Source organism: Macrotis lagotis, chromosome 1 (genome assembly GCF_037893015.1).
Source record: "Macrotis lagotis isolate mMagLag1 chromosome 1, bilby.v1.9.chrom.fasta, whole genome shotgun sequence".
Lineage (NCBI taxonomy): Eukaryota > Metazoa > Chordata > Mammalia > Peramelemorphia > Peramelidae > Macrotis > Macrotis lagotis.
The window spans coordinates 796,147,946-796,158,010 of NC_133658.1; the positions used below are offsets into that span (position 1 = coordinate 796,147,946).

Genomic DNA, 10,065 nt, shown 5'->3' on the forward strand with positions numbered 1-10,065 from the left:
TTTTATTTGTATGATTCCAAAATTCTTTCCAAAATGTTTGTATTGATTCATAGCTCGAATACATGCCTAATGTTCAAGTCTGGTCATTTTAAAATCTTGTTTAGTGTGTTTACTACCTTCTAGTTTTATATCATCTTCAAATGCCTTGTCTGCATTCTATTCATGTTCTGTATTAAAAACAAAACAAAACAAACAAACAAAAGAAAAGAAAAGAAAAACCTTAACCAGACATCAAGGGACCAAGCATAGGCCTCAGAGATGGATGTTTTGGAAAACTGACTTTCTGGGGAAAAGAAAACAGACCAGAGTTGTCCTCCTTAGTAGAGTGCACATTTTGTGATTGATGCTGCTATTGTTGTGGGTAAGGGTAAGTGGAAGCTTTATATGTGTATATATTTTATGTCCCTGTGTGCTTAAGTTTTCACCTAAATACATCACTCCAAACAACAATATGTAATTGCATTATATGTTATTTTCAGTCAAAGATGGTCTCTTAGTTGGAATGTTCAAGAGTTAGTGCTATCAAACTTAGCATCTGGGATCCTTGTTTTCCATGCTTCCTGAGTAAATCCAATCTGGTATTTCCATTGATAAAATTCATTTAAATAATGTGTTTTTGATTCTGTTATAACCATTATTTTACTGAATTGATCCATAAATAATGTTTTTTGAAAGGCGGCCTGGCCCTCCAAGGACTTGAATTAATTGGGAGATTGGAAAATTCACTTATAATTTATAGTAAACAGATTATTTTCATGAGATTAGAACTTTACAAAACTGGGGGCAACTAGATGATGCAATGGACAGAGCACTGGCCCTGGAGTCAGGGGGACCTGAGTTCAAATCCAACCTTAGACATTTAATAATTACCTAGCTCTGTGACCTTGGGCAAGTCACTTAACCACATTGCCTTAAAAAAAACTTTACAAAATTCATAAGCATTTTATTAATTTATGACATCATTACAGCCTTACTCTCTATATAATCAAGGTAGATATTAAATGTGTACCAAACTTTAATGGACTTATTTAATGAAATTAAACTAGATTCCCAGTAATCTCAAGCACTTATGTCCAGAATGTAACAATGTGGCTCTAATAAGACCATTTTTGCTTCCAACACTCAAGGTTTATGGGTGGTAATGGGTTAAATAGGATGCTTAGATTAAAGTTTCCCTTTAGTCCAGTTTAACCTTTTTTAAAATTTAATTTTGTTGTGTGCTTTACAACTGAGCTATGTTCTTTCCATCAAAACAAAACATTTTAAAAGGATCAAGTCATGATATTAGTCCAAATAAGATGTTATAAGTGCTGCTGATTCTTCATTGAGTAACATGTCACCATTATTAGAGAATTTTATTTTAAAACTATCATCATAAACTTCAGTTTGCCTGTTACCTGTAAATGTTATAATTACACATTCCAAAGAAGTCTTCTCAAAATGGACACTTAACCTACTTAAATATTCCCAATATATCCTTCTTGACCTGTTGTTCCAAAGTAATTTTTAAAGGTTTTTTTCCCCCTCCATCTTTTAAAACAAAAGAAGATAAATTTGCTGGTGAATTCTAATTGTTCCTAGAGGTTAATTTTTGTGAATGTTTAGATGGTAATGGAGGGTATCATTAACACTATAGAAACATCTGAGTGTGTGTGTGTGTGTGTGTGTGTGTGTGAGAGAGACAGAGAGAGACAGAGAGAGACAGAGAGAGACAGAGAGAGAGAGAGAGACAGAGAGAAATCCCTAATCGATGAGTGACTTCTAAACTCACATTTTTAGGGCAACTAATGATGGATAGACAATAATGCAATTTTCAACATTTTAAGTAAGCATTTTTGTTCAAAGTATTTAGATCACTTAGACATCTAATTCAAAATATGGGTCTATCACACTTCCCCCAACAAAATATTATTAGGAAATGGAAGAAGGAATTGGTTATTACTTATGTAAGCCTTGTGCCTTTTCTAGATTATGTACTTCACAAATGTTACATTGAATTTTAGCACTTTATTTGAATTCCATTTATGTCCTAATAGAGGCAATTGTTAGCATAATGGATAGCGTGCTAGAGTCTTGAACTCCTAAATGCAAACCTGTGCTCAGACATTTACTAGTTGTGTGATCTTGGGCAAGTCACAACTTCTATTTGCCTCTGTTTTCTCCACTATAAATTGGAGATAATAGCACCTTATCAAGAAAAGGTTGTAACACTAGAAAGATGTTTATTCCCTTTCCTTCCTTCCCTACTCTCCTCTAATCAGATTGTTGAAGTAATGCTTTTTTATTGGATAGAAAGACATTGACTTTATTGTAACAAAGGTCCCATTTGGATTCTACTATTATAGGTTTTAACCTGGTATAAAGCAAATTTAAATTAATTAATGTAATGTATAATATATACACTGTTTTATATTTGTCATGAAATGTCCTGAAACTTGTTACTTCCATTATTATTATTAAATTATTAAAATCATAATGATTTGGTAGTAATTGACAGGATATGTACTGCTCTGAAAAAGTTAATAAAAACAATTTTTCTTAATAGCCAGCTTCTTTGGTCGTTTTCCTAAGAAAATTGAGCAAAGGACAAAGTGCACTCATCAGTAAAATGTAGCTATTAATTAGTTCTGCACTGAGGGAATATACAGCAATTGAATCATGGAAATTGAATATTTCAAATTTTCTTGGCTCATGATTTCTAATAACTGAAAAGTGATCAATATCTTATCAAGACAACAATGTATTGTTTCAAGTTTTCTTACATCAACATACTATCAATAACGAAGTGGAATTTAACTAAAAATGAAATAAATAGGCAGCCCATTAACATATTTTATAATATATTTAATATACTTTAAATTTTCCAGTGATAACATTAGACAATGTCTTGTCATTACTAAAGCTTTTTTAAAATGTAGCTTTTCTTTGCTGTGGGCATGACCACTCATATGCAAAAATTACCCAATAGACTTTTTTTATTGGCTACTTTGATACAATTTAGCTTAAAAGGAATACTTGAACATGGGGTCCAGTAACAGACTTTAATTGTATTGTATTGACAAGGTTATATAGAGATGTTCTAATCTTTTTGGTAATTTTAGATCAACTCAATGGTAAACTGGAGCTGTGCTATATTTAATTTTGTAATGTTTTTATTGATGTCCCTTTTCTTAAATGCTCTCATAGTTTCCACCAATATGCCTTCTCTACTACCTCCCACAGAACCATTCTACATAGCAAGTAGTAATTTATAGACAAAAAACAAAGAAAAAATTAGCACACTTGATCAACACTTTGAAAAAGACTGGAAACATTCTCAGTGTGTAATATATGTGAAATTTCCACTTCCAGGAAGGGGTGAGTTGGGGGTATCTTCTGCTATCTCTTAATTTGAATCATGTTTTTTAAAAAATGTTATCATTGTTTTCTTTTTTTTACATCACCATGGTTGTCCTCAGTGTCCCTTCCCATCCCCTCCCCATCTCCCAGGAAGCCTTTCAATATAACAAATAGTATTTTTCAATACCAAAAGAAGAGGAAGAAGCAGAAGAAAAGGAAGAGGAAAAAGTCAACACAACTGATTGCTACAAAGAAATAAATCCAAAAATATGTGTAATGTGTAACATTAAAGGAACCCCCACTTCGACAAAGAGATGGGTTATGGGTATCCTCGCTTTTCTTTGTTGTTGTTGTTTAATCATGACTAACTCTTGGTGACCCCTTTTGGGATTTCCTTTACAAAAATACAGGAGTGGCTTGCCACTTCCTTCTACAGTTCATTTTACAGGTGAGAAAACTAAGACAAACAGGGTTAAGTGATTACCTAGGGTAATTGCTATTAAGTTTCTGGGCTCCCATTTGATCTAGAATAATGATTCTAGGGAGGGTGCACAATCCTTTGCACTACCTGCTTGCCCCTCATCTCTTTATTTGAGTCACGTTTGATCTTTATAATTTTGTTATATTCACTTAGAGTGTTGTAGTGATTTGGTTTAATTTCTTGGCTTTACATACTTCAGTTTATAACAATTCATGTATATTTGGAAATATACTTCTGTGTATTCATCACACACATCATTTCTTATAGCACAATCACATTCCATGGCATTTCAGGCACTATTTTTTTTTTTTAGTCATTTACTATTTGATGGGCATCTACTTTGTTTACAAGTCTTTGCCATCACAAAAATTGCTGTTATAAATATTTTGATGTATATAGGAACATTCTTCTTTTCAATGGCTTCCTTGGAATATAAGCACAATGAATGGAATCTCATAGATTGAGGACATTTTAATTACTTTATTTGCATAATTTCAAATTGCTTTCCAAAATAATGTAACTGATTTACTACCCCATCAGTGTGCCTATCATTCTACAGTCCTTCTAACATTGACTATTGGCATTTTAAATCTTTGCCAATTTAAAAGCCTCCAGATTGTTTTGAATTTCTCTTATTAAATCATTTGGAGCTTTCTTTCATGAAGTCTTGAATACTTTGCAATTATTATTTTTTAAATTTTTAAATGGTATTTTCACCAATTGCATATAAAGGCAATTTTAACATTTTTTTTAAATTTAGAGTTCCAAATTTTTTGTTTCCTCTTTCACCCATCTCTCTACTGAGATGGTAAGCAATGTGAAACAGGTTATACATGTGCAATCATGCAATTATTCTTTTGAGAAGTATTTGTTAATACCCATTAACTATCTTATTTATTATCTAAATATCTTGAACATCTAACCCTTATCAGACAAATTTGATACAAAGATTATTATCCTCTTTTGAGCACTTCCTATATGCATCAGTGTTATAAATGTTATAGTTATAAATGTTATAAATAAAAAATTATTAAAATGTTTTTTTTAATTAAGATATCTTAATAACTGGCATACCTCTCTCAAGGGGAGAGGGGCACCGAAATCTAGAACTGCCAGGTGTTATATGTACTTTGAAAGGCTTTGTTCCTCCTCCTTCATGCCAGTCATTGGCTGGGGTCACAATCTAATTGATACTTTTGTCCCCATAAGTTTTCCCTGTCCTACTCATTATACTAATGGGCAAGAACAGCTACCTCCTTGAACATGCTCAAAGGAGAAGAACATAGACCCTAGGTTAATCTCAAGAGCTAGGTGGGGCAGATTTGACCTAATTTCTCACATACCTGCCCATAGTCGGCAATACAAACAGACCCCAGTCTTTGTAATGTAAATTAACAATTCTCCCTTCACATTCTTGTGGAACCCAAACATCCCCATATTGCTCACAATCCCAGTGGTCTGAATGGAAGTATACAGTTTGATGTAATCATTGGTACCTAGATTATCTTTTGTAATAACTCTATATCTGTTATTTGGTTAAAATTACATATCTTACCTGTAGCTGAATAATACATGATCTGTTTCTCTTCTAATTTTTAATAGTATGATTTTGAATATTAAGGTCAAAAATCCACCTGGAAAGTATTGTAGAATATGGCCAATTGTCTTTGTAACTAGGACCCCACATGTTTGTTGATCAACCAATATATGACTCAGGTGTTTATTATTTTCACATGAAGGCATGAGGTTTGTACTAAGTAAGATTCTACCAACATATACTAAGAACCTATTGTGTATATAAGGCATGGTTGTAGGTCCTGAGGGATCATATAAAGATAAAGAACACACAAGCTTTGCTCTCAGACAGCTTGCAATCTGCTCTACTCACCATTATTCCACTTATATAGTCACCAACAATTCCTGCTATCAGTGAGGATGTTCAAGGCCATATGACACATATACAAGAATATAACTTAAATATTTAACATATTACACATATAAATAGATCAGGTAAGAAAAAGAAGAAAAAAGATTGTCTGGGGAGGAGGTAAAGAAATAAATGAGGAAATGCCACCTGAGCTTGATATTTATTTATTTATTTAAATGTTTTTATTTATTTGTTTTTCTAACAACATGCAACAGTAGTTTTCATCAATTTTTTTTTGCAGTTTTGAGTTTTACATTTTTCTCCCTCTCTCCCTTCTGTTCCCCTCTTCCCTGACAGAAAGCAATCTAATATAGGCTCTTCATGTATAATTATACTAAACATAGATCCATATTAATCATGTTGGGAAAGAAGAATCACCTCTAAGAGGAGGAAAAAGAAACATAAAAGACATAATACATAAGGCAACTTTTAAAAATTGAAGATAGTAAGTTTTGGTCTGCATTTAAACTGCACAGTTCTTTCTCTGTATATGAATGATATTTTCCATCAGGAGTCTTTTAGAATTGTCTTTGATTATTGTACTGCTTAAATGAACAAGTCCATCATAGTTGATCATCACCCAATCTTGCTGTTAGTGTGCACAATGTTCTTTTGGTTCTGCTCATTTCACACTGTATCAGTTCATCTAAGTCTTTCTAGGCTTTTCTGAAATCCCATCCCTTATGACTTCTTGTAGAAAAATAGCATTCTGTAATAGTCATATACCACAATTTGTTTAGCCATTTCTCAATTGATGGACATCCCTTCAATTTTCAATTCTTGGCCTTTATAAAAAAAAGTTGCTATGAATATTTTTATATATGTGGGATTTTTACTCTTTTTCATTATCTCTTCAGGATAAAGACCCACTGTGGTATTGCTGGATCAAAAGGTATATCCATTTTTGTTTCCCTTTGGGCATAATTCCATATTTGAGCTTGGTATTTAAAGGAAGAAAAGATGTCCAACCCTTTCTCCTCTCTCTAGCTCTCTTAAAATAGCAATCTGTATGACAAATTGCTGACTATCAGGGGCAGGATCCCTAGGAAAGATGCAGGATCTCCATATTTGAATATTTTTTTTGAGTGATGCCTGATGGAAATCTACTGAGGGAAATCATCTTACTTCTCTAAGATGATCTTAAAGTCATATTGTAGCCAATGGGATTTGGGGTAACCAGATAAGCATAGGAATTTGGGAGCCACTGGAAAGCAAAGGAATTTATACACCCTCTCTGGAATGTTAAAATTGCTCAGGATTTTATTATGAAATATAACAAAGTAAATAGGTAAAAGAAACTTTCCTCCTGAAGGATCAGTAAGCACTTAACATGGAATGAATAACAAAGGACTAGTAAGGAGAGAGAAAGGCAGAGATGGTGAGAGGGAGGCAAGACAGTCTGAGAGAGAGCTGACTGGTGGTGGTGGGGGGGGTCTGACCCTGAGCAGAGGTCCACCTCAGGTTTTATAGCCTTGCCCCTTATCTGGGTACTGAAGGCAAAAAACAAACCCCACCCCCCCTTACATGTCCAGAATCAGGTAGAGGGTTGAAGACTGGGGGTTGGAAATGAGGAGTTCAGGATACAAATCTTACATTAATCTCTGAAATAATGGGAGTCAATTTACATCTCAAGATCCAGGAACTTCCACCCATTTAACAAGATGCAACAGCATTTAAGATTACAGAATTTTGTTTCTGCTACATTCATAATTCTCTCATAATTCTCTGAATCTTTATTGTCTGGAAGTACTTTAGAGAGATGACTTTCAAGAAGTGTCAACGCTAGTATCAATTCATCAGACACCCACATATCCCCTGACTCAAAAAGAAGCTTGATGGAGGAAGAAAAAAGGAAGGAGAGAGGACAACATAAAATAGAGTGGAATTCCTCTTTACTTTACCCCCAGGTAGTAAGATTTCTGCTCAGGGAACCCTGGGGAATCCTGCACATTTTTCCAAGTAGTTTGAGGCCAGTAGTGACTGAGGTTCTAAATGATCTTCCTGTCTCATGGCCAGAAGTCCCTGGAACATTCCAAGCAAGGTTTGGAGAGATTATTCAATATCTAGAAACTTCCCCAAATCCTTGATGTATCCAGAGGAGTTGCCATGTTCCAGTTCCTCTGGCAGCCACTGGAGGACAGGATTGCTCTAGGAATAGCTGGCACTCTCAAAGGAATGGAGAATTTAGTAAATCAAATTAAAACAGATGTACAAAGACAAACAAAAAAACAGTTATTAAGCTTTGTGCTAAGAGTGCTACTAAGATACAAATGGCAAAAAGAAAGGCAGACCCTGCCCTCAAGGAGCTTACAATCTAATGAGACAAGACAATATGGAAAAGGAAGCTGAAAGGGTTAAGTGAGGTGAGAAGGGAGAACCTAGGGTTATGATGATGGTGTAGTGCAAGCCAAAGAGTACAGCTGATGAGAAGTGAAGAATTGACTGGCATTCTGAACCCTCTTCTCATGGAGGCTTTGGGAGAAAAGTTTTGCTTCTTCCTCAAGTTCCCAGAGGAGCAGAGACAAAGGAGGGTATGGTACCTGGTGAGGTGTGCTTATGAAAGCTGATGCAATGTCTTTGATGAGTACTCTGGTGATGAGCTTTGGGGGAAGTGAGGGGGCAGGAAGCAGTAGGTCATGGTCTTGTGGAGTCAAATCCAAAGGATGAACCTTATGAGAAACAAGACCTGAATGATCAAGTCATCGGGTACTTAACTTTCCTGTCCAGCTCAGCTCTGGGCACTAGTCAAAGTATGGGACTTTGTCCCTACTGTTCTAGAATTCCTGATCCAGTTGGAGAGATATGATCAGAGTAAGAAAGGATTAAACCAGTGTGATATGAACTGTGAATGACCTGTCCTGCAGGAATTCAAATGAAAGGGACCTCTCTGGGGGCTTCCTGGAGAAAATAGATTTGAATTGGGGTGTCTATTATAGCCAAGAGGCTATAATAGGTGCAGAAAAAGGGTCCTTGTCTCAGACCTCAAACCAAGAGATGGGGAAGCAATTTGTGGGGTTGAGATTTCTAACTGATTTGCCAAAACAAAATACCAAAGCTCTGCCCTTTTGATACCTGGAGTTACTTCCTTACATTCTCCCCACAGGACCCCATTTTACACATCTCCCTATTTATCCATACTAAGTCACTGACCCTTACTCAGATGCTTCACTATTTGAGAACTAGGTCACATCTCTGGAATTTTAGGATTAGTAACCAGTTTTTAGGGGCAGATGTCACAGTAGATACTGGACCTGGAGTCAGGAAGGCCCATCTTCCTGAATTCAAATCCAGCCTCAGACACTGTGTGACCCTGGGGTAAGTCATTTAACTCTGCCTCAATTTCCTCCTCCATATAATGAACTGGAAGAAGAAATGACAAATGATTCCAATATCTTTTCTGGGAAAAACCCAATTGGGGTCACCAAGAGTCAGAATTGACTTAAGACAACAAATGAGCAGAACCAACTTTTTTTTTCAGAAAATTCCTCTCCAAGCCTTCTGGACCTAGCCCCTAGAGTTAATACATACATGCAAACAACTTTTGGCCCAGAGTGTGGGAAGCAGCATGATAAAAGGGCAACAAGACTGTATTCAAATTCTGACTCCACCTTTTACTTCCTTATGACCTTGGGCAATTTTGGATTCTCGGATGATTAACCTATAAAATGATAAGATTGGATCCTATCCAATTGTAGATCCAGAATTCTTAAGATCTGAGTTGACCAGAGGGGCTGTGAAACTTGACCTTCAGCTCCTGGGAAAATGCTTACAGATGTGGAGAATGTTTTGAACTAGGTACTGACAAAGCAATGCATTTTTTTCTGAGGTGAGAAGGAAGGGCTCTCTTCTAGGAAGCCACAGTAGAAAGAAAGGCAGACAGTTCCATGGACTGGAAAGAAAAGTAGATGGAATTTGCTGCATAATGTAGAGCCTAAATCATGCATCTTTCACATGGGAGATCAGGGAACTCACTATTTCTACACACACACACACACACATAACACAGAACTTCCTAGCCCAGGAAGCAAAGACTCCTGTTCCTGTTGCCCTTCTCTACCCAGCCTTTGATTTCCAAGAAAGGGAATCTTTTCCTCACAGACTTACCAAAACTACAATTCACTTCCCATTCCTTCCATTTTCCTCCTTTTCCTTTCCCTAAGTGAAGAAGCTGGGCTAGTGGGAGGTAGAGAACAAAGCATCTGGGAGCTACCCAAGTCAGAAAAATTAGAAATCCCAAGAATGCCCGAAGGAAAAAAGAGTAAGACTTCTGAAGATATTGACCCCACCGGGCAAAACCCAACTTTTCACTCCCCAGAGC

At 35.8% G+C, this 10,065-nt stretch overlaps 1 non-coding gene across 1 annotated transcript; it reads left to right on the top strand.

Annotated features, from left to right (window-relative positions):
* Positions 1 to 458: 458 nt before the first annotated feature.
* Positions 459 to 598, top strand: LOC141510697 (small nucleolar RNA SNORA8). The gene has a single exon (XR_012475122.1). It is a non-coding gene; the product is annotated as a small nucleolar RNA SNORA8 (small nucleolar RNA).
* The last annotated feature ends 9,467 nt before the right edge of the window (positions 599 to 10,065 follow it).